The sequence below is a fragment of the Heterocephalus glaber genome, unplaced genomic scaffold (assembly GCF_053883595.1).
Source record: "Heterocephalus glaber isolate CG9 unplaced genomic scaffold, H.glaber_assembly_v1.0 deba00001531, whole genome shotgun sequence".
Taxonomy (NCBI): domain Eukaryota; kingdom Metazoa; phylum Chordata; class Mammalia; order Rodentia; family Bathyergidae; genus Heterocephalus; species Heterocephalus glaber.
In genome coordinates this window covers 22887273-22906958 of record NW_028258329.1, presented here as the reverse complement: position 1 = coordinate 22906958, position 19686 = coordinate 22887273, and the positions used below count along the sequence as shown (strand labels likewise).

The window sequence follows — 19686 nt, the reverse complement described above, 5'->3', positions numbered from 1 at the left end:
GCCTGCTGCTGTTGCCATCTTTCTCAAGGCATGCAAAAGACCTGTTCTCTTCTGTCAGAGACCTTAAGTTCCTTTCTGAAGAGGCCAAGGCAACCAACATGAGGCAGAAGGTGCAGCGGCTGTGTGTGGGTGGAGTGTGTGGTCGGGCCTAACCCTGGGAAAGCTTGGGGATCTTGGGACAGCCCAGCCAGGGACAGGTACCTGTTTCTTCAAGAGGCTTGAGTCAGATGTGTTCCAGGAGTGAGAAGAAGCTGAGGGGTGCTGGCTTCCCACTTTCAGGACACCCTTGCCTAAGCATACAGGGAGAGGCAATGGTGGCGAGGGTGGGAGAGCAAGGGCAAGCAAGTGTACATTCCCACAGGCACACACGCCCATGGGGAGGCCACTTCCTGGTCCTAAGTCGGCTTCTGTGATGGGAGCTTCGGAGGGTGTGCTGGTTCCTGAGGGGTCATGGTGACACTCAGAGGTGATGCCTATCCCGGAAGTCCAGGAGTCCCAGCCAGAAAGAAGACCAGACATTGGCCTTCCTTGGGGGATGGTGAGCAGCTGGCCCGGGATCCCAAACCCTCATTTCTCATCTTTCCTGTGGATTCTGCATCTCTGTAGCCATTTTCCCTCCCAAACAGTTTTCCTTTTGTTAGCCAAATTTCAATGGGAAATGATGCATTTGACAAAAACAGAAACCAAGGTGACAAGGTCTTTCCATTTCTGTGGATGGTTTACCGACACTTGGAAGCAGCTCCTGCTGTCCCAGAGCTGAGGAGGGGAGGGGTAGTGCTCCTCTGAGGACGTTTGTGGTTTTCACCAAGTAGGGAAGCTTCTCAACTGTTTTCTTTCTCTCTAGTCTAGAAGGGAAAATCTAGTGGTTTGCTAACATCCTTTCAGAGCACAGCAAAGATACATGTAGCATTTCTAAAATATTTCATGTTTAGGAGAATTCTTTCCAAATAGGAGCCTAGAACTAATAGCAGAGCAAGGTATACTGTGACCACAAGCGTATGTGTGGTGCAGATTATTACTACATGCCGTAGAGTAAGTCACAAATTCAGAGTGGTCATGTGATCACAGAAAATCTCAAATCCTAGTCATTGCTCTGTTGTATTCTTTGAAAACTGGAGAATATAATGATTGCTACTGTCAAAATGGAAAGAGTACCCTTCTTAAAAAGAAAACACTGCTTAAGGAAGAATTTGAATTGTGAGATCCTTTTGCGGCTGAAAAGGGCAAAGGGCCTGTAAGCTGGCCCTTTGGGGAATGTTCCCCTGATTCCTGGTGCTTAGAGGAGGGCTAGGGAGTTAGCAGACTTCCGAGCTGCCAGTGAAGTACCCAGGGCAGAGTGTGTTTTCTTGATTGAGGATCTGTCAGGTTTAAGCTGAAACTCAAATGTCTTCTCTCTTGGGGCTGCCCTTCTCTGGGTGACCTCTCAGCCTCAGAAGTAAGACATACAAGAATAATTTGCCTAGTCCTTGCAGACGAGGCCTTAGAAAAGGGAATGGACCATATCTGATTTCCATGTCCAAGCTGAGTGGTTTTGACCTTGTTCCCTAATTTCTCCAAGCCTCTGACATATTCCCCCCGCTTTTTATCCCACTGAGGCCATATAAGCATTAAATGAGATGGTGGGTATGAAAACATTCTTTGCAAAGCTCCGTGAACCAAATTACTGATGGCAGAGCTACTTGATCAAGATGGAGTTCTCCAAAGAGAAAAGGCCAGTGATGTTTGAAGAACTAGGGAAAAAAGCAAACTTTTATTTAAAAAAACTAGGCTAAAAAAAAAAAAAGGCTAGGGGCTGGGGATATAGCTTAGTGGCAAAGCGTTTGTCATGTGTGAGTCTTTGGGTTTAATCCCCAATACTAGGCCCAAACAGTTAAAAGGATAAATTTTGTAAAAACTATTTAGAAACAGTTAATTCCATAGTCTAAACCATTCCAGTGGTATGTGTGTGTATACATTCGGGCACAGAGACTTAAAGTACTGAATAAAATACGGGAGAATCCAGTCCTCCGCTAAAAGACAAACAACTTGGTTAGATGGGGTTTGTTCTGGTTACGCAAACACAACAGGAAATACTAACTTAATACATACTAAGAAATCAAACAATCTCACTGATACAAGAAAAGAAAACAGTAGTGAACTTTGAAATCCACTTCTGACCTGATTTGAAATCTTTTAGTTAATTAGGTAGGTAGGAAGGGTAGTTGCTTAATTCAACAAAATCACCCACAACCTCAGATCAACAGTAAAAGCAAATAGGGTGAGACACTAGAGGTGTTCTCTGTCCCTACCCAGGGATTAATTTTACCACTGGAGTAAACTATAATGCTAGAAGTTCTAGTCCTAGCTATGTGCGAAGCCAGAGAGAGAAGGAGGGAGAAAAGGAGGGAAAGAGAGAGACAGTTCAACAAACTCAAGAGAAGCAACTGAACAGGGATTTAAATTCATGAGAGATGAATAAAATGATGACAAAATGAATTACAAACATCAATTACCATGAAAATCACGTAATTGATGGAGTAAAGGTCCACATTCAAGTTCAAAAACCAAAAATTTTGCAAGGGGATCAAACATCTGATGAAGAGAAAGATTTCTGAGATGATTAAACCCATTAAATAAACACAAAACAAAAAAAATCAATTACTGCCCAATTTATTAATAATAACTAGTTAGAAAATCACATGGGTGCCAGAGTCCATTCACAATAGGAGCATACAAAACACAGTAATGAGCAGGGTCTCATGACTTCTGTTTTCTGCTTGATGGTAGACTTGGGATGTGGAGCAACCTTCCCAGTGAAAGCAACACTGCCAAATTAAGTGGAAAAATCCTAAACAGATGCATAACCTGGCAGGAGCCTAGGTGCTGCACAGGCCAAGTGCAAAGTTCAGAGGAGAACTGGCAGGAAGAGGAGACAGAGCAGTCTCCTCTCAGAAGGACTTTGCTGGACCAGGGTAACCTGAGCTCTCGTTTCCCTGCCTGGTAAGTTCAGGGGACGGTAAACAAAGCCCAGGCTGCTCTCCAGGGCAGGGAGTCTAATTGAAAACTGCCCTCCTCTAGGGCAAGAAAGATGATCTTCTTAATAGAGACAGAGAAGAACTGATGACTCCAGTGTCCCATTTAAGATTTAAAGATGGGCCGGGGATTTAGCTCAGTGGTCCTGATTTCGATCTGCGGTGCAGCAAAAAAAAAAAAAAAGATTTAAAGACAAAACGTATCAAACCAAGAGTGGAACGAAACATATACCAATTAGAGAGTGTCTCAAATAAAGCAAGATTAAAATAATAAGCATTATATGGAGAGCTAAAACAAGAAGCATTGGGCTGGGGATTTAGCTCAGTGGTTCCAGCACCTGCCTCGCAAGTACAAGGTGCTGAATTCAATCCCCAGTACCGCCCCCCCAAAAAAACCAAGAAGCATTGTTATACATTAGACTGGAAATTAGCAATAATATCCATTATTCTCACTCTTCAAAATTACACAAAATGGTCTAGTAAATGCCTAGCATACCCAGGGCCTTGGGTTCAATCTCCAGCATGCGCGCGCGCGCGCACACACACACACACACACACACACACACACACACGAGTGACATAGAAAAGAAAGGATGATGAACATGTTCTAAAACTAAATTAATGCAGTGGTTTCACAACTCAGCAAACATAAAAAAAAAAATCACTCGAATGTATACTTAGAATGGGTAGATTACATGATATTTAAATTATACCCTAGTAAAAATTGTAAAACTATAGGAAATAAATACAACTGATACTCTCTGATTATGATTGTCTATGTAGAAAACCCAAAAGCACCTATAAATTAGCAAATTTAATATAACTTTAGCTAGGTTGCTAGATACAAAATCAATATATAAAAATCAACTTTATTTCTGTAAACCAGTTAGAATGTTCAAATAGCCATTTTAAAAAGTATCACTTACAATAGCACTTTTTAAAAAGTTGCTTTCCCAGGATGTATCTGGTGTATGATGGGCTAGTTGACTTCAGATATTTCGTGCTACGTTTTCCATGACCTGCCCAGAGCTCACTCTGCAGAACCAGCATCACCCAGAGGGCAGCTGGGCAACCCCAGAACAAGGTGCCCAGGCTGGTCGGGTCTCTGTTCTTGTCCCTGCTGGGCCTCAGAATCCTCATGGGTAGAGGAAAGGGTCTACTCCATCTGCACTGTCTTCGTGTGTGGTATAATCTCCCTGTGAGAGAGTGTGAAGGTTAAAACTTTCTAAGTACACAGTCAGGGACGTGCGGCACTTTTCTGTTATTGGCAATAGCCATTATCCACTTCCAGGATTTTCTCATTGTCCCAAAATGAAGCCCTAGGTCACTTACACATCAGCCCCCAGTCTCCCCTCACTCTAGCCCTTGGTAATTGGCATTTTCCCCCCTGTGTCTGTGAATCTCACTACTCGAGGAACCTCAAGTAAGTGGAGTCATACAGTATTTGTCCTTTTGTGACTTATTTCACGTAGCATGATGTTTTCAGGTTCATGTGTGTAGCGTATGACAGGATTTCATTTCTTTTTAAGGCTGAGTAATTTTCCATTGTACAGAGGGACCGTATTTTCTTTATCCATTCACCTGATGATGTAAATTTGGGTTGTTTCCACATTTTGGCTACTTATTATGAATAATGGTGCCATGAACATGAGTAGACAAACATCAGTTTGAGTCTGTTGTCTATTCTTTTGAGTGCATATGCCTAGTGTGGGATTGCTGGATAATATGGTAATTCTATATTTAATTTTTTGAGAAATTTTTTGGAGAGGGGACTGAGGACTGAACCCAGCATCTCATGCATATTAGGCAAGTGCTCTGCCACTATGCTACATCTCCAAACCTGATCTGAAATTCTTAGAAAGAGTCTTAGGATCTATGACTGCTTTGATATTATGCACCACATTTTGGATGTCTGCACCTGTGGGCATTTTCTGGGATCAACATCTACTTTTTCAGCAGGAAGTATCAGTGATTCCAGGAGATTAACAACACAGAAGTACGTGATATTTACAGACTCTTTTAAAGCCATATTTGCAGATTCTGAGAACTGCAAGTGCTGATTATGCAGAGGGAAGGAGCTTAGATTTATCCTGCAGGCAGCCCTGGGAGAGGCTGAGTTTGTCAGGCTCTGTGCATAAGGAGAGGATTCTGGATTTGCAGGCCCAGAGTGTAAAGACAGTGGAAAGGGTCCTGCATGCTGAGGTAGCCGGCCTGGGAGTTTTGTGCATAGTAACCAGGGAAACTTGAGAAAACCCCTTAACTATGTGGGGCCTTGTCCTTATCTCTAAAATGGTCGTAAGATCTACCTCACAGTCAAGAGAGGATCAGATGAGAATCTGTAGGTAGAAATTCCTTGCAAGATGCAATGGAAACTTAGACCCACTCATTAAAAGGAAGGCTGAGGTGTGGGTTTGGACAAAAACAGAAAACACTTGGAAAACTCCAGAGTAAGACAGTTTACCCTGTCCATCCCTTCACCACACTGTTACTTAATCATTACCCTGCTGCTAAATGATCGTCCACCTGCCTGGTCCTGGCCTGTCCACACCTGGCCCTGTCTGGCTCCATCTGGGTGTGGTACGAACGGGCCCAGGGCCCCCAGACCTGTGCAGATGCTGCCTCCTGTCTGAGCTCCCTGACTTCCCTTCTCCAGGCTTCCGGGAGCCCCTGATGGGCCCATGTGGCACATGCAGCTCCCGAGCCTCACCCAGCACTTCCCAACATGGGACCTGGTGCATCCATTGTATCTAGAATAGGAGACCCAGTGGACAGAGAGGCTCCCCCTGTGACCCTTCAGCAAGGGCTGGGTCAACAGCTCAGGAGAGCTCGAGTATCTCTCTGATAAAGCTTCAGGTGCATTTGGGAAGGGGAATTAGAAGAACCTCATGGAAGAAGCCCCTCTCACCAGGCCCACCTCTTTAACAGTTCCATCAGCTCCCAATAGCACCAAGCTGAGGACCAAGCTTTTAATGCACGGACCTTTCGGAAACATTCCAGACCTAATGATAGCACACAACTTGAAAGTGGGCTAGTTTTGTTCTAGTTCTTGATTCTAGCGATTCAGTCCACAGTCTGGCCCTGTTGCTTTGGAGCCTGCTGCAGGGCAGCACATCACGGCAGGAGCATGGGGAGCAGCTGCTCACCTCATGGTGGTCAGGACACAGACGGGACAGAAAGAGACCAGAGTCCACACCTTCTTCAAGGGCATGTCCCCAGTGGTCTAACTGCACCAGTCCCTGCCTCATAAAGGTTTCCACCCTCTAACAGCTTTAGCCTGAGGACCAGGTCTCTAACACACAGTTTGTTGGTATTTGCTGCTGTGTGGTACTATGTGAACACTCTGCAGTGTGTGCAATCTGTAGGTTGTCTTGAAAGGTTTTGGTGCTAAATGGTTATTTACATCTCATAATTAATCTTTATGGTCCTTAATCTTGGTTACATACTGAAATTCCCTGAGAAGCCTGGGTCCTACCCTCAAATATTTGATTTACCTGGCCTGGAATTCAGCCTGGGGATGTGGACTTTTAGGTCTCTCCAAGGTTTCCAATTTTAGGGTCATCTCAAGGCTGAGAACTACAGCTCTAAAAAGGGCTTCTTGGCCTTCAGCATGCACTCAACTCACTTGGAACTTTTTGTGAGACCTGGAATGCTGCCTCCCTGAGAGGCCTGCCCCTGCTGAGCCCTGGCGTATTTGGAGTCCTGCTGAGAGAGAGGGGTCTGCCTTCAGCCTCAGGGATGAGCCATGTCATTTTCTGTAGTGGACAGGAGTCCTCGGCTTCCACCCTGGACATACCCAAACTGTACATTTTGCTTACTTAGTGGATGTAAAAGTTATGACCTCAGTCACACATGAGAATAAACAACTTTCAAGACACATGAGTCATTTGGAAGTTCTCTATTATGAAATATCTGTGCATGACTATTGCCTACTTATCGGGCAGCTTTTATATCTTTTACCTTTTTCATAGGCATTACTTAGGTATTCTGGATACAACTCCTTCAGGTTGTTTTTAAAATTCCATTTATATGCTAAAAATACACTCACTCAATTTGTCCCTTGAAGAAAGCCTCCCTTACTAATCCTGGTCCCTCTTCAGAAAGGGTCCTTGTGACTGCATGGAGTGGCCCAACCATAGGGTTCTCAGAGTGGCTTAGAAAAAACACATGTAGGAAGCAGACTGATGCCCCTGGGCGATGCTTGGCTCTTTGCCCCACCTCACTGTCACCTCAGTGGTCAACTCCATCCCTCGCAGTGGAAGTCTCAGGTGGTCTTTCCCTTCAACACAAGACCATTCAGTGCACAATTAATGGCCAATTAAAGTAAAATATAATACGTATTCTTTTACTCAGATTCCGTTTATCAAGGTGAGTGGTGTACAAAATTCATTCCTTCATCCATCCATTCAGCAAATGTGGTTGTGGCTGTAAGGACGGGGATTCCAGGGACCCTGCAGCAGGCAGCCAGAGCTTCTGTCCACATGGAACCCAGACAATCAGCTATAGTGAAAAAGCAAAATTGCAATACGTACTGCACAGGAAACATTCAGAGTGGTTAAGGGTGTCAGACCTTCAGGCTGCAGAGGGGCCATGGTCTGACAGGCACCTCTGCAGTCAGCCGACCCGAGCTGGGATTGCAGCACTACCAGCTAGCGGCTGCGAGTCACAGGGATGAGTTGGTACTTTCCTCGTAATATTAATGAGAGGATCAAATGCGCCTACAACATCCTGAGCTCTAAATAGGGAACTATTATCATCTGGAGATGTAGAACAGTGTGTTCTGCATGGAGAGGACTTTCCACACTAACGCTCAGGGAAGAGGCCCTTGGAAATGTACGGGGAATGACATGGGTCTCTCAGTATGCCCTGAACCCCACACGGCCATGACTTTTGTCATGGGATCTTGTGTTTGGTGATAGTTTCCCTTACATTTTTATTTTCATTGTTTGGTAAGAATTTCCTTTGTAAAAGCTGTTTGGCTTTTTGAACCACAGAAAGTGTTTCCATTTTTCTTCTACACATTCCCCATGAGTGGTCACAACTCAGACCAGAGCAGCAGGAATGTATGAGTGAACAGGGCTTTCCTTCTGAGGGCAGCCTGTTACCTGGGAAAGACCAGGATGACCTAGCATCACCAGCGCAAAACCAGACCTCTCTGCAGGTGGAGTAAACATCGTTTCACCTGCTTGCTTACCATGATTTTAAAATGCATATCGCTATGGCTATGGTTGATAAGCATTCTATGAATTTATTTTAAAACATTCTTGGACTCACTAGTATGTAATCATGTGAAATATTTTCTTAACCAGCAAATAGTTAAGTACCAGTTCTGTCACTGTCATGGACTAGTAGTGCCCAGTGGGCTTCCCAGACAGGAGCACTGTGTCACCTGGTAAGGCAGACTCTTGGCACCTTTAGACCCAGTGAGTCAGGGTCACCAGTGTAGAGGGGGCCAGGCGTGACATTGGTGAGGGCCACCAGCCTGCAGTGACTGGATTAGTTCTTCCTCTGCCTGTGTTTTATTCATTGCCGGCCTTGGAGAAGGGAATTGCCAGAGAGCAGAGACTGAGCTAACACTGAAGCACAGCCCATTCCCTGGGGAGCACAGGACTTCCTAGCACCATGAGATGGTCACAATGACACTCAGGTCATGGCTGGCCCCGTGAGGCTGAGGGTTAGCAGATTGACTTCTTGGTGGTCTGGGAATAACATGCAGCATCTAACCAGCATTTTTCCAGGGCTTTATTTTCCATGCCAGGAATTCCTCCTAGGGAGTATTGTGTGGATCATAGTAGAGAAATGTATATTTCTCTGTGTCTGCTCAGCATCTCCTTAGGCCAGCACTGTGCCAGCCTGTGGATGGACAGAGAGCAGGAGGAAGCCGGAGGAACTGGGGTCCTGGGTCTCTATGCTCTGAGCTCGTAGCTGTGGGCAGAAGGCGGAAGGCAGCACATACACCTGCTGGGATCTACCCTGAAGCCCTTCAGGCTTCCCTAGGGTCAGGGTGGAGAAATGGAAAAAGGCCCCCAGAGACAGTCAAAGGTCAACTCTGCACTGGCCATATAAAAAGAGATGGAAAAACAAATTTTCTTGAAATCCAAGCCTGGGACTGCCAACCAAGTGCCCTCTGACTTCCCCAGTATTAGGGAAATAAAAATGAATTCGCTGATGTTTGGAAAAAGATCCAAAACCTACACAGTTTCAAGTGAGATCCTATTTATACTTGGTCCACTTTCCGTAAGTAGCCATCGGTGCAGCTGAGGTTGTCGCTCATGATGAAATGTGTTCAATGAGTCACCAGATGCGTGGCACCAGGAGTGGAGCCCTGAACAAAATGACTAGTTTAGATCCACCGGCAGGACACCACAGCAGTGCAGGGAGCACGGGAAATACAGGAGGAGAGAAAATTGGGGAAGAGCAGGGACAAGCGCGGTGGGGACTGAGGCTGTACACAGGGAGGATCGGCAAGCCTTTCTGAGCCAGTGATTTCTGAGCTGAAGTCTGAATGGAGAAAGGACAGGGTGGTCCTGCAGGTTTGGGGGGCAGCAAACACAAGGACCTCAGGCTGGAATGCACTTGTGCATTAAAGAAATAGCAAAAAGGCAAAGGTAGCAATGCTGAGAGAACCAGGTGGATGGTGACAGTGGGAGACTGCATGGGGGCCATAGGCAGGACCTTGAGACCATGTGGATTTTTATCCAAGGGAAAAGGAATCAGAAAACTCTCAGCAGGAGTGGGTCATGTTCTGACATCTGTTTTGAAAGAACTCTGGCTATAATTTGCTTCTTTGGCACATGCCAAAAAGACTGCCTAAGAGGAGGGCTATCTCAAACCCCCTTTGGAGCCTGACTTTGCTTCCATCTACCAAGCTCACTTGAAATTTTGAACCTCCTGCCTCAGCCTCTCCAGTAGCTGGGGTTACAGGAGTGTGCCATTATGGCTGGCTCTAATTTTTTTTTTTTGGTACCGGGGATCGAACTCGGGTCCTTGTGCTTGCACAGCAGGCGACGAAACCACTGAGCTAAATCCCTGGCCCTGTCTGGCTCTAATTTACAAAACAGTTTCTCTCTCTTTCTTTCTTTCTTTCTTTCTTTTCTTTCTATTTTTCTCTTCTCTTTCTTTCTTTTCTTTCTATTTTTCTCTTTTCTTTCTTTCTTTCTTTGTCTTCCATCCTTCCTTTCATTTTCTCTTTCTTTCTCTCTCTTTCTTTCCCTCTCTCTCTTCCTCCCTCCCTCTCTCCCTCTCTCTTTCTTAGATAGAATCTTGCTCTGTTGCCCAGGCTGGCTTCAAATTTGTGATTCTCCTGGCTCAGCCTCCCGAGTAGCTGGAATTACAGGTGTGCATAGCTATGCCTGGCTATTATTCAAACAAAACAACCCAAAAGCCCAGTTGCATAGTCCCCATCATATAGATGTAAAATAATGTATTTAATTTTCCCTACTGCTAGATATTTAGTATGTTTCCTTTTTTAAAAAGCATCTATTACAAACAGAGCTGCAATCTATAAACTGGTATTAATCATTTTGCACACATCTGCAGGATAAATTCCCGGGAGTAGAATCACTGAGTAAATGGTATGTACATTTTGTCAGGGCTCTCTTGCTGCCCTCATGCACACACTATACCAATTTAAGCTCTTAGTGGTGACACATGAGGGGCCACCCTCCACCCTCCTTGCCCCCAGTGCCCCCCGAGAACCAAACCTCTGGGATTTTGGCCACTCTTATAGGCGTGCCTGTATAGTTTTAGTGTATGTCCCTTCCCTTATGGATCAAGTTGGGGATTTGTTCAAATGTTCACAAACCTTCAGGCTTCCTTTTCTCTTGCATTATGTTATCAGTATAAGAAACACCCACTGATGTATTCCTTCATTCCCAATAGAAACACCGAGGGTCACTGCCTCTCCACTGGACACTCCAGTCACCATGGGTGGATGATGCGTTTGGGGACAGCCCTGCCTTCTCAGAGTGAGCTGTCTAGCAAGGGACATGGTTTTGAACCAACTGTTGAACGACTGATGGAATTGTCACATGCATCCATGTATTTCTGCATCTGTGTCTGTAACATACAGGAGAGTTGGGCTGCATACTGAAATTAACAGAGATGATCTTTGAGAAGTGATTTTTTTCCCTTTATGCTTTTCTATATTTTAAGTTTTCTGTAATGTACATAGATTACACGAAAAGTCTTTTTTCCTTTGCTCATTTTCTGAATTTTCTGTTTTTTACAAGAGGATACATATGATTTCTGCAATAAGGAGAAAGTAATGACATGAAGGTCCTGAGCACAGTGTGCACACATGGGGACCAGCAGCGTGAAGAGGCAGAGGGCTAGGAGTGGAGCTGGCTCCTATGATCGCCCGCCCCAAGTTCCTTCGCAGAACTTCCCGGGAAGACAGAGGCCGCTCCCCTCGATTCTCCCTAGCCCGGCGGCTCCATCTGCCTCCAGGGAAGCAGAGTCCAAGCCCAGTTCCTGCGGAAGATCCCGACTCCCGGGGCTCCAGCCCGGAAGTCTGGTGCCGGCCTCTGGCTCAGTGTGCAAGCGCGACGCCTGTTGGCGGAATGTGAATATGAGCGGGATTCCTGAACCCTGGTTCCCAGGATGGGGATGTCTGGGATTTTCCTTTTGCCCGGTTTGCCTAAAACCTCAAGGTCAGCCGCGCACTCGGCATCTGGCTTCGCAGCTCTCCTTGCTTCCTGGGTTCCAAGGTTTTCCTGGAAAACCAGGTCTGATTTGGAGGCTTGGATTGCGGAGCCACAGGTGTGTGCGCCCAGCCTTTCAGATCCCACAGGGCAGGCCGCAGGGGGACAGGGAGCGGGCTGTGCCGATCAGCAGGTGGAGCATGGTGGCCCTTGCTGTGCGGGGTGGACTGGAATCTGGCCAGCAGCCTCCAAGTGCCAGGCCTGGACGGCCTGTGGCAGCAGGGAGCAGGAAGGTGCTCCACAGCACACGGGGGAGGGCACGGGTGCAGTTCTTGGGCGGCAGGTGGCACCCTGAGTACAATATCTCCTCTCGTGGAGTCTTCAAGACATCCTGACAAGGACCAAGAAGCTCCCTCTTCCGAGCAGCTCTGGTCTGCACTGGTAAGACCTTGGGTTCTGGGCGGTAGGTGGAAGGCCACCAGGTTACTGTCACCAATACTCATCCTGAAAGCATGACCTCGAGGGTGCATGGACATGGCTGAGCGCAGAGCTGCCTGGAGAATTGCGTGTCTGCAGCATTGCCTTCCCCTGGGGCACTGTTCTTGATACTTGGGACGTGCACAGGGTGACCGTGACTTCTGTCCCCTGGCCGCGGTCTGTCTTCAGCACTGCAGCTGGACTCCAGGCTCACAGCATGTGGCCTCCAATCCTGCTGGAGCAGAGGGGACACTTCCACTGGCAAGGCTGGGCGTGTGCCACTCAGGCCCAAGGCTGGGGTGAGGGTTCTGTGTCTGGGGTTGCTTAGGAAGCTAAGCAGCCAGGAGTCGGGTGTGAGGCCCAAGTGGCACTTTACTGGGGAGGCTCCACTTGTCTGGCTGGAGACACAAGGCAGGGCTTATGGCTTGCCCCAGAGCCCCTCAAGTTACTTCCTAGGAAGGTGGGAAGGGGAGAGACTCCTGATCACTTCCTGCAGGAAGACCAGCTTCCCAGACAGGGCTGGGGGCAGAGGGTTTTGCTCCCTCGGGTCTGGAGGGGCCCAAGGCTGCTGCCCAGCCCAAGACCTGGACAAAGCCTTCCAGGTTGGCACCAGGGCCCACCTGTCGGTTCCAGAGCCTGTGGGCACTGCCGAGAATGTAGGCCAAGCTGGTGCCTACAGGACGCTGGCAGGGGAGGAAGAGTGGACGCTAGGACTGCAGCTACCTGGGGACAGGCTCGGGAGAAGCTCCAGGAAGAGGGACAGAGAGCCGGCCCCCAACCTCTCATTTTGCAGATTAAAATGAAACAGACGGGAAAACCCAAACTGCCCAGAGGCCCAGAGAGGAAGTGGCAAGCAGGAGATCACACAGCAAGTTCGAGGCGGCATGGGCTCTAGACTCTGTGAGACGCTTCCTGTGGGCTCTTCCCATGGCGCTGCTCACAAGGCACCGTCACTAGCCGCTCCTCTGCCTTGCTCTTGAGAACAGTGGCCTGTCTCTGATCCGGAGGTCAGCCCTGGCACCCCAACTTCCTGAGCGGGCCCATACTTCCCTGAGCTGATCAACATCTTCTCGACCCAGGAAGACCCACTCTCCTGATGTGAAGACTGAGGCCCAGAGAGGCTGGGACCCTTGCCCTCTGGCGTGTCTGACTATAGTTCCAGACCACGGTTTCATCTTTCTTTCGGGGGAGCTGCTGAGCCAGAGGGAGACATGAGTTTAAAAAGAAAAGGATTCTGAAACTCAGAGCCGCCCCGCTTGCTGTGACCCCGCGGCCGAGGCAGGCAGTTCTCCCCTCCTTTGGGCTCTAGCGCCCTCTCCCGGCGTTCGGGGATAGGGCGGATCTCCTGGCGGGGGCTAAGGGGCGGGGAGTGGGCGGGGAGTGGGCGAGGCAGGTCCTGCCAAGCGCTATAAAGGCGGCGTCCGGGCCGGGAGGCGGAGAGCTCAAGCAGAGCAGGAGCCTAGTGGCTGAGGTGCCACCGAGGCTGGGGACTGAACCCAGATCTCCAGGCCGAGTTCACTGCGCCTGCTGCACCGATCTCTGCGCTTGCTCCTGCGAGGCGCCGCACTGCCTCAGCCGCCGCCCCGGAGGTAAGCGGGCCAGGGTTGTCAGGGATGGATGGGGGGGTCCCGCGTCCCCGCACGACTCCTGCTGGTCCCCCTTGTCGTGCCGTCCGCTTGTCCGTGTGTCCATGAGTCTGCCGCTGTCCTCTGCGGGTCTCCCTGAACCCGGGGGTTCGGTGCGCGCGGCAGTGTAGGGGCGCGGGGTCCCCAGCAGCGTGGACCCCTGGGGAAGGCCCTGCCTGCCTAGTTCCCTTCGGAAGGAGGCCCAGGGCTGGTCCGCCCGAGCCCGGCGAGGGGCCGCGGGTGCGCACCGGAGCGTGGCTGCAACAGGTCTGCTCCCCGCTCGAGCTCCGCGCCGTCCCCTGGGGTCCCCTCCGCCTCTCCGCGCCGCGCGAGCACCACAGGACGTCGATGGCCTTGGGGCCCCTGCTGATACTCAAGCTGCCACCCTAAGACTGGCAGCGGAGAAGGCTCGGAGGTCGCTGGCAGAGACCGGTCGGCTCAAGTGGGTGGCCTCGGGTGAAGCGGAAGGACAGCGTCCTGGCGGGGCGCAGCCAGGGTCGTGGCCAGACTCCAGCTCCCCGCCCGGGGAACGAAGCCGGCGACGTTGTGGAATGGTCCGGCGAGAAACGAGGAGGGTCCGGAGCGCACCGGCCACCCACCGGCGCCGAGGCTCGAGGCTCGGAGTCCTGCTCCTTGAGCAGCGCTGCGCAGGTAAGGGCTCCCTTTCCGAGTTAAACCTTTGATGTGCGCGCCAGCGCCTGGCTCAGCCCCACGGGGAGAGGGGAACTCGGGCCTCTCTCCCTCGCCGCGGTCAGGAGCGCGTTCCCGGCGCGCCCCGGGGAGGGAGCCGGCGGCTCTCTGCGTGCCAGGCTCCGCGCCACCATGGACAGCTCCCAGCCGCTTCCTCCACGCGGGTCTGTGGCCCTGGGTCTGTGGAGTCACTCGCTGTTCCCAGGACGCGGGGCACTGGGGCGCTGGGAAGGAGGAAGAGGTGGACAGTCTGCGCGTGCCTCGGTATTCCATCCCCATGTACCACTAAACCACTGAGGAGGCACGGGAGAGGCTGCGGTTTGTGTCTTGTTCTCCCTCCCCCAGCCTGCAGCAGACTGTACAGCACCTCCGGGCATCACCTGGGGCTTCCTTGGCCTTTCTGTGACACTACAAGGACCCTTTCGGGGTGCTGAAGGTGCGACCCTTGAGTATCTGACCGGGGCAGTGAGACGATGCCAGACGTTTCTGTGTAGGACATAGGGTCATGTGTTTCATCTTATTGAACTTTGTAATAAGTGTGCTATCTGGAGCACATATTAATTTCACGGTGAATAACACAAATGGAGAAGAAATCAAACGGAATGAATTTACAATTGTGTGTTTGAATGCAATTTCAAAAGCAACCATACTGTTTTCTAGTCCTTATGGTTTCCTATGAAGTGCAAAATGCTCTTAAAGCAGCTCCCAGGGACTCCTGGTTGGCCCCGTAGCGTAGCGTTGTTCAAGTTGGTTACTTGGAAACAGTGAGAAAACCTGGGCTGGTTAATCTGTGCACGAAGTGACACATCTCCCTCTAGTGAGAAACAACACTGGAGAGAACCATTTTTCTTGTGCATCTTGCGTTTTAAATTGCAACTGAGAAGTTCTATGTGTGGTTGATGCCAGCCTGTGGAGAGAAAAAAAGAGTCAGTTAAACTCTTGAGCCTGCTTCTGTGTCTGTAAGGTGGGGTACTACAATCTGCCTCTCATGGCTGCTGTGGGAATTAATTAGCACGCTGTAAGGCTTTTAACCCAGTGCCGAGCACTGAGCCGTCTTATACGATGGGGCTGATAGCAGGGATGTTTTAAAGACAGCTTTGTATTTCTTGTGAACTGTGTTCACCAGCCCTCTGCCCTCTCTCCTAACCTGCTCACTCTTCAGTAGGGACTCCATCTCCATCTCTACTTTATTTTCACATTTGAGAACCTGTTGATGGGATGGATGAAAATGCTGAAGTTGATCACAGTGCTGAGAATATTCTTGAAGATAAATGGAAGAACTGTTATATGCAACAAATCGGTCAGCTGTCTTTTCTGCCTGTACCACTTGGAGGGAAAAAAAGTAAGTCACTTTCAAAGTATTATCACAGACCTCAGATTCAGATGATCATTCTTCTGGGCCTTTCTCTTAGAAGAATGCAAGGTCTTTCAGGAGATTCCTTGTCTGCCTGGGGATGAAGTGCTCTTGGGAGTCACTGCAGTCTGGCCTCCAAAGCCAGGTTCTCCAGGAAGAAATGTGGGTTAAGGTACCAGGCAGGAGCATCTAGGAGATCCCAGAGTGGCCATTGTCCCTGAGGAGGAAGCATAGTCCTTCGTGTTGAGACTGACCAAACTGTGAGATCCTGGCCAGCACCCTCTATCACATTGTTTGGTTCCAGCTGGATTTGAAAGTCCCCTAGAGCTCTGCATTTAGGAGTTCTGTCTGGTAGAAATCTAGTAAATGACACACCATGGAAACTGGGATAATGCACTTATAAAGTACCCAACCTTCCAGTTAGCTGTTTTCCCTTTGATAGTGTGTATGCCTGTGTGTGTATATGTCTACCAGTTTCACATTCAGTAGCCTTAGCTTTTCCTTCTCTCTTTCCCCTTAATAGATCAGAAGGACTCTTTGCTTCCTCCTTCTGGAAGGAGTTGAGCTAAAGGACAATCAGATTCTGGGGTCTTCCTGGGACTTTCTTCTACTGGTGACGTGACTGGAGCAGGAGGAAGACCCGAGCTCATGCCTGAGCTGAAGTCTTGCCTTTCTTCAGCAGAATTGCATGCAGATTTCAGTTTCCAGCATCCTTGTGGCTTTCTGGTAAGAAAATGGTTGAACTACAGGACACTCTTGGAAAGCAGGGCCCATGTGGGTAGGAAATGTCGAGCAGAAGAAAGGAGCTCTTCATGGGTCCTGTGACTTCGAGTCAGTTGCAGTGGTGTCTAAGTCCCCAGGACACACAGAGCAAATGTCAGTAGTAGCATTCAGTGAGAATGGCCAGCAGGATGAGAGGGGTGAGCTTCGTCTCTCTCAGCCTCCTTTGAAGTCTGCCCTGTAAATGACTCCCTTTTAGTACCTTCTGTGGTATTGGCAGAGAAGTACTTCTTGATGGATTAAATTCGTTTTGCATTTGCAGCTGTAGCTCAAGAGAGAAATGCAAGTTTGTAAGCTGGGTTCCTAAAAGGGAATAAAGTTATGCCTGTGGGCTGCATCCACAAGATCCCAGCTCTCTGAAAAGTCTGGGATGCATATATCTTTGTACCCAGTGGCAAATGCCCAGATGTTTGATCTGATCGGGATAATGTGTCAGCTGTCTCCTTAATGCTGTTTTTTACATCATGTTATGCAGGCAGTTTCAGCCTCCTTTGAACAGTGACTAGCAAAGGATCAGATCTGTATTCTCCTCTATCTTGTTGGGTTGATGGGAGGTTGGGCGAGGCCATGGGTACTGGGGGAGACTTATCAGTACTGTGTTCCTTTCTACTGTTTTGCCAGCTGTTCAGCTGGGTCTGTCCCTCCTCCTGAAAGTCTGGCATGTGTGGACTCTCCAAACTTGGGGGATGTGATGGCTATCATGGCGACTTACTAAGGTTTTGAGGCCTTCCCAGCCTCTCTGGTAGGCCTCACAGCCGCGCTTTTCCTCAGTCTGCCCTGTGCCAGGCTTTGTTCTAGCTGGGGTCTTTGGAAGGGAGATGGCTTGCAGAGAAATGCCATCAAATATACATTTGCTGCCTGCTTAGTTCCCTGGATGCCAGGAAGCACAATGCCCACCCAGAGGGAGCATGGCACTCCTACTCCTGTTATTTCCTAGGGCTCAGCCCTGGCTCAGTGTGGCTCCAGGAATCAGAAGGCATCTTTCCCTTCTCACCCTGCAGGACGGCGGCCTGGGAAGCACAGCAGGCCCTCTTGGCTTAGGGCCACTCCCACAGGGCCCATCTGCAGCCCCGGACAGCCTGTCTCCTTGCTTTGGGAAATGGCTGAGCTTTAGCTTTGAGCCTTTTGCAAGGGCAGCTGTAACATGGGTTTAGATACAACTGGAGTTTAAAGTGCATGGAGCAGACAACTGCTTTTGAAAACCCTAGGTGTTCCTTTCTCGCAGCTGTCTGCTGAAGGGCTTAGCCATTAGGCATTGTCTGTTACAGAAAGGCATGTCCAGAGCCCGGTGGTTCTGGCATGGAGAGCACCCACTGCTGTCTCCCATTTCAGATGGCATGGGGGGGGTGCCAGCCTGCTTAGCAGCCTGCTTCCTGGGCCCTGTCTGTGCTGGGAGTTCATGCTTCTGGCCTGAGTCTCCCTGGCTGTAAGACATGGACACAGCCGGTGGGACTGAGAATGGTACTGTGGCTTTGAGGGCAGGACACAGACTTCCTTTCTGTGGCCCACCAGTCAGGGGAGGTGGGAGCCATTGGAGTGTCCCTTGGGGACTGGATTAAAGGTGACAGCTGCTGTGACTCTGCTCCCTCCCTGGACCAGCTGCCTTGCTTGTACAGATACCTTGGCTCCTCTGATTTTCTGTTTCTTTACCTGTAAAACAAAGAGGTGAGGTTAGACCCTGTTTCCTAGACCTGAATATGCAAACAAGCCAGAGGGACTGGAGGGTTAAGGGAAAGTTCTGGTTTGGCTGCGGCAGGCTGGGCCCGCACGTCTACATCTCTAACAAGCTTCCTTCTGACGCTTCCTTTGTGTAGCAAGGACCTACATGGCTACTGACTTTCTGTGATTCTGACTCTAACTCATTTTGGTGTCATTTAAGTTAACTTTTGATGTCCAAGTTGATGCCTTCCAGCTGGCTTACACGCTCTTAATGACCTTATAATGACCCTTCAAATTCTTGGAGATAATTATTGTCCTTCCTAAGCTGTCTTATCAGTAGACTAAATATCTTGAACCACTTTAAGCTTTCCCTTTTCCCTGTTGTAATAAATTTTCAAAGCTTTCCAGACCGAGTTACTTTTAAGTGCAAGACCATTGTGCAAGTGGCAATTTATCTTTGCCTGGCAGAGGCATTTGAATGCAATTTTGGTGGTATTAAGAGATCACTTGGGGAATTTCATCTAACTCTGCTCCCAGACATTGAAAATGCATGTTTACATTTAAACAACTCTTCTTGACTTGAAAAGATCACAGTTGTTTTTTGTTTTTCAACCTGAAGATGAAATTTAAGGCACATTATCTTTCTCAGCCCCTACCCTGCCACATTACTGGCCATCACAGATGTATTCTGGGAGCCGGGCTACAGGTGTGTCGCTAAATTCCATCATCCACCACCACATACAGCAGCCCAAAATAGAGGACACATTTTAGATCGTCCATGTGGCAGGCTCTGAATTAGCCACTGGGGAGTTGGAATTGAATCAGGGTCCCCATCTCTATTGGGGCAACAAACATCAAAGTCAGAAGTTGCCTAACAATGTGAGGGTGGCCAGGACAGTGGGACACAGGTGAAGATAACTCAGCTAGAAGAGATCCCTGATGCTCATGGAGAAGGAGGATGGGGTAGAAGCCTGGCTGGATTACCGGGAGTTTCCATGAAGTCTTAGCTTAGGCAAAGGTGGGATATGGTGATTGAAGAAGGCGTTGCACACAGAGATCAGAGGCATTAAGTCCTCTTGGGTGCCTGAAGCTCCTCACCTTTCCAGGCCCCCGGAAACTCTCTTACCTATGGAGACCGAAGCAAGTCTTTCAGGCAGCTGTAGCTCTAAGGGGCCTTCAGTCTCTTGGATCAGTGGTTTAAAAATCACCTTAACCATGAAATGCTTTGTTCCAATAAAATCTGACTCAATCCAATTTACAAGGCAAACAGAAAGCATTTATGTTTGGGGGTAAGGGGTGGATCTTTCTCTTGAGGCAGCCAAGGGGCTCCGTGGGGCTCTGTGGGCTCCCAGCACGCAGCTGGAAAACCTTTGTCTCCATCATTTGTTTTGCTCTTGGCGGTCATATTAATAGTGTTATCTTAGTTTTATTTTCATCTCCCTTGCTGTGTC

At 49.0% G+C, this 19686-nt stretch overlaps 1 protein-coding gene across 1 annotated transcript in view; it reads left to right on the top strand.

Moving 5' to 3' along the window:
* The first annotated feature begins 13562 nt into the window (after positions 1 to 13562).
* The window catches only part of Cemip (cell migration inducing hyaluronidase 1), a 135535-nt gene continuing 129411 nt past the window's right edge, over positions 13563 to 19686 (top strand). Inside the window, exon 1 of the mRNA XM_004852889.3 lies at positions 13563 to 13716. The gene's annotated coding sequence lies outside the window, so the exon portion shown is untranslated. The remainder of the gene's footprint in view (positions 13717 to 19686) is intronic.